The sequence below is a fragment of the Aegilops tauschii genome, chromosome 2 (assembly GCF_002575655.3).
Source record: "Aegilops tauschii subsp. strangulata cultivar AL8/78 chromosome 2, Aet v6.0, whole genome shotgun sequence".
Classification (NCBI taxonomy): Eukaryota; Viridiplantae; Streptophyta; class Magnoliopsida; order Poales; family Poaceae; genus Aegilops; species Aegilops tauschii.
Genome location: NC_053036.3, coordinates 478,534,991 through 478,540,173, shown reverse-complemented (window position 1 = coordinate 478,540,173; position 5,183 = coordinate 478,534,991).

Below are 5,183 nucleotides of genomic sequence, written 5' to 3'. Positions count from 1 at the left end.
GAGAACGATGCCGGCTCCCAAGCCGGTGTGCATCTTTGAGCCATCGAAGTGCATCCACCAATGAGTGGAGTCTAGAGCTGGTGGCAGGTACTGGGTCTCGGCCCTGTCAACAAGGAAGCCTGCCAGTGCTTGGGACTTGATGGCGGTGCATGGCTGGTAAAAGATGGTGTACGGGGCCAACTCGATGGCCCATTTGTCCACTCGGACAGATGCATCTCTGTTGCCAATGATCTCGGCAAGTGGGCAGTGCACACAACAGTGATTGGGTGCTCTTGAAAGTATGCCTTCAGCTTCTTGGCGGCAAAGTGCATGCCGTAGGACATCTTCTGATAGTGAGGGTAGTTCTGCTTTGAGGCTGACAGCACCTCGCTCAAATAGTACACGGGCCTCTGGACCGGCTATGCCCTGCCGTCTTCTGGGCGCTCTACCACCATAACAGTGCTGACCACCCGACTGGTGGCGGCGATGTAAAGGTACATAGGTTCTTTAGCAGCCAGAGCCACCAGGACAGGCGGCGTGGTCAACATCTTCTTTAGCTGGAGAAAAGCTTCATCTGCCTTGTCATTCCACTCGAAATGAGTGGTCTTCTTCATGAGCTGGTACAGGGGAAGAGCCTTCTCGACCAGCCGACTAATGAAGCGGCTGATGGATGCCAAACAGCCGGTGAACTTCTGGACGTCTCTCAGTTGGGTGGGTTTGTCCATCCTCTCGATGGCCTTGATCTTCACAGGGTTGCACTTGATGCCGCGCTCTGAGACCAGGAAGCCAAGGAGCTGGCCGACGGGTACTACAAAGACGCATTTCTCCGGGTTGAGCTTGATCTGAAACTAACGCAGATTTTCAAAAGTTTCCTTGAGATCTTCCAAGAGGGTACCGCGCTTTTCCGTCTTCACCACAATATCGTCTACATAGACGTGGGCATTTCTGCCGAGCTGCTTGAGGAGACACTTCTGCATGCAACACTGGAACGTGGCACCGGCATTTGTCAAGCCGAATGTCATGGTCAGGTAGGAGAAGGCTCTGAATGGTGTGATGAAGATGGTCTTCAGGCGGTCTGCCGGGTTCAGCTTGATCTGGTGGTAACCTGAGTAGGCATCCAAGAAACTCAACAGCTCGCATCCGGCTGTGGAGTCTATCACTTGGTCAATCCGAGGTAATGCAAACGGATCCTGGGGGCAGGCTTTGTTGAGACTGGTGTAATCAATGCACATGCGCCACTTGTTGTTCTTCTTCAGTACAAGGACTGGGTTGGCAAGCCATTCTGGGAAGACAACTTCCGTGATAAAGCCGGCTGCCAACAGGCGGGCGATCTCTTCACCAACAATTCTTCTCTTCTCCTTCGACAGTCGGCGGAGGGGCTGTCTGACTGGTTTGGCGTCTGCTCTAACATGTAGGTTGTGCTCGGCGAAATCTGTCGGAACACTCAGCATGTCTTTGGGAGACCATGCAAAGATGTCCCGATTCTCATGGAGGAAATCGACGAGCTCGCTTTCCTATTTGCTGTCGAGGTTGGCACCTATGACAGCGTGCCTCTCCAGGTGCTCAGGGTCCAAGGGAATCTTTTTTGTCTCTTTGGCCGGCTTGAAGGAGCCCTCGGTTTCTGACTCTTTGGGATCTGGTGACAGGTCTGGCTGCTTGCCGGCCATGGCCACCACCCGGTTGAGGAGCTTCTTCTCAACCGCAATCATGAGGGACTCGGCCAGCTGGCTGCTGGCTGCAGCACAGGCGGACGACTTCTCATAGTCCCCATTGATCATGATAATGCCCTTGATCCCTGGCATCTTCATCTTGAGGTAGGCGTAATGAGGCACTGACATAAACTTGGCTAGGGCGGGCTGGCCTAGGAGCACATGGTAAGGACTCTCCAGGTTAACCACCTCAAACCAAATCGCTTCTCGGCGGAAATGATCCTTATCTCCGAAGAGGACATCTATCTTGACTTTGCCGATTGGTGAGCAGGACAAGCTAGGCAGAGTGCCATGAAACACAGTCCGACTGGGCAGCAGCTGCTTCTCTTTGATCTTTAACTTCTCCATGGTGTCGTGGTAAAGGATGTTGATGCTGCTACCGCCATCTATCAGAATCCTGGAGAAACGAGCAGCTCGCCTCTCTGTTGCAAGGGTGGCATCCAAAACCAGGGCATAAGAACCTAGGGAGGGCATTACTTCCGGGTGGTCAGCTCGACTCCAAATGATAGACTTCTCGGACTAGTTCGTGAACTCTGGAGCAGTTGAGGCAACTGCATTCACTTCTCGGTGCTGCTGACGCCGGCTGTGTCTGTCATTGGCAATGCTGGTGAAGACAACGTATGCACCATGCTCTTCGGGGTAATCATCTTGGATCGCGCCGACTGCTGGGGAGGCGGAGCCGGTGAGCCAGCAGGCGGTGGGGGAGTCCTTCTACCTTGGCAATGCGGACGAGCAAGTGGCATTTCCGAGTGGTATGGTTGGACGGCTTCGCACCGCTATGGAACTTGCAGGGGGCATCAAGGGTTTGCTCAAAGGAGAAAGCAGGTAACCAAACTGGCTTGCCGCCTTTCTGACGCTTCAGGGTGGCTGCCCTTTAGGTTGTTGATCTTCGACTGTTCCCACCTGCCGGCAGGTGGAAGCCGGCTGCTGGGCCTTGCGCTAGCTGTCGTTCGGCTGCTAGCGCCGACTGTTGTCTCCAGCCGGCGTCCGAGGAGCCGGAGGGAGCACCTTCCCAGAAGTATCCACGCGGAGCTCCGACTTTATGGAAGAGTCGGCAGTGCCGTACTTGTCTGCTATGATCAGCAGCTCGTCGAGTGTGGCCGGCTCGTCGCAGAGGAGTCGGTGCTTGAGTAAGGTGCCCTCTCGGCACCCGGCAGTGAAGTACTCGATTGCTTGGACCTCGTGCACCCCTTTGCAGGAGTTGCGCAGTTCAGCCCACCCCGTCAGGTAGTCGCGGGTGGACTCATTGGGGCCTTGGACGCACAACAAGAGTTGGCGAGGCTTGGGCGGCCGCTTGTAGGTGCTGGTGAAGTTGCGGACGAAGACTTCAGTGAAATCTACCCAGCTGTTGATGCTGCGGGGCTTCAGGCTGTTCAGCCATGTCCGGGTCGTGCCCTGGAGCATGAGCGGAACGTATTTCACGGCAACGCGCTTGTTGCCGTTCACTATGCTGACGGCCGTGGAGTAGTCGACCAGCCAGTCCTCCGGCTTCACAGAGCCGTTGTACTTGGGCGTATCTCGCGGAAGCGTGAACCCTTTGGGAAAGGGCTCGTCACGGATGCGGGGGCCGAAACAGGGTGGGCCCAACGCGTCTTCTTCTTCTAGCGCCAGGGATCGATTGAGACGGTCGATCCGGTGGCGGGCATCGTTTTCTCCGATTCCCTCTCGGCGGCCCAGCCGGTCGCCAAGAGTTGGGTGGTCAACAGGCGGCGGGGAAGCACGCCTCTCCCTCCGAGGAGGAGGAGGAGGCGGACAATCGTCCCGTCGCTCTACTGCTCATGGGCGGCCATCTTGGTCGTGCTCGATGGTGACACGCGTGCGGCTGTGGCTAGTAGCCGGCTCTTTGTCTCGTCTATCGCGGACGCCACCAGTCGCCGTCCGGGAGGTCGCGCCTTGATCTCGGCGAGGAGGCGGGGCGTCATTCCGCCGGTCGGGCTCTTTGGCGCGGCAGCTGGCTTCTTGTTGCTCGGCAGCCGCGTCAATGAGCCAGTGGACGCGCTCCATCATGTGGCACCGCTCGTCGCCCTTGAGGTTGTCCAGCTCGTCTGCTGCCGCCTGGGCAGTTCGTATGTTTTCCATGGGCGTGGCGTAGACAGCGCGGTCTGCCCCGAACATGCTTGCGACGGCAGCGCCACGCTGCCGGACCGTGCCAATGCGGCTGGGCCCGCCAGGAGCCGGCGTGCCACCAACAGCGCGGTCCATCTCGCGCTGGTAGGCCTCCGAGAGGCGTCTCATGCTGGCCAACTTCTTGGCGCTCTCGACGAGCAAGACGCGGCGAGCCGCGGCGAGCCTCCAGCGTCTCGGCGTCAGCATCTTCTGCAATGGGTGCAGACAGGTCTTGTAGCGTCGCTTCGAGCGGGTCTAGGGCGCCACCACCAGAAGCTCCATCATGGCTGATGACGAGCACTTCCGTGACGGTGCTACCGCCGCTGTCGGCGCGCAGGAGAGGTTCGTCGATGACCACCACGTTGGTGGGGAAGGCGTCAAGGGACGCGGTGTCGGAGTCGACAAGCATCGGGTCGGTGGAGCCGATCGACTCCAAGTCAGAGGCGGGCTCGTTGGCGATGTCGAGCTTGCCAAGGAGATCGATGAGGCAGCTCCCGGAGGTGGTTGTGCCCGCGCCTGGCGCGGGCTCGTCAGAGAGGCGTATCTCGCCAACAAGGTCAGCGAGGCCAGCCGCCGCGCAGGCGATCTCTGCGCCCTGCAGGGCATCGGTGCTAACGCCATCGGGCGTGTCGGGCTGGCTGCGCTTGCTAGGGAGGAAGAGGGTTCCCGTCCAGAACAGATCTCCGGACGACGGTGCACCTAGCCACACGGTGGGCGCCAAATGTCGGGGGTGTCGTGCGACATATGCCAAAGGATGGCTTATCCTGGAGGGGGCTAGTAAGACGTCGCCGGTGCCAGGAAACGGGATGAGGCGAAGACATGCACGCCGGCGAATCTTACCCAGGTTCGGGGCTCTCCTAGGAGATAACACCCCTAGTCCTGCTCTGCGGGGTCTCCGCATGATCACTGAAGCAACGATGGTGGCTACAAGCTTGCTCCTTGAGCTGTTTCTCTAGAGGGGGAAGAAGAACAAGGCCAGCCCTAGCTTCCTCTCTCTATATGGGTGTGTAGATGAATTAAGGTCTGAACCCTTTGCATGGGTGCCCTGGGGGGTTTATATAGGCCTACCCCCCAGGGGTACATAGGTAATCTGGCCGGGTGGTGGCCCCGGCTGTCAGTGTCTATGGTCGTCGGCTTCTCCGCCGGCCGCTGGGGCCCGCCGCCTGGTGGGCCCTGCTGGCTGTCTCGTGCTTGGCCGACAGGACACGTCCACCGCTCGCAGGTCTTGCCAGCTGCTCAGCACTATAGCGATGCTGGTAATGATGCATGCTTTGTCGGGGGAGGCGTGGCTACAGTCACTACAAAAAAAAAGACACATCCGTGACATTTTGGTCCGAACGAATTTTTTTTTGTCATACTTATGACACTTCTATGATGATAATTGTGACA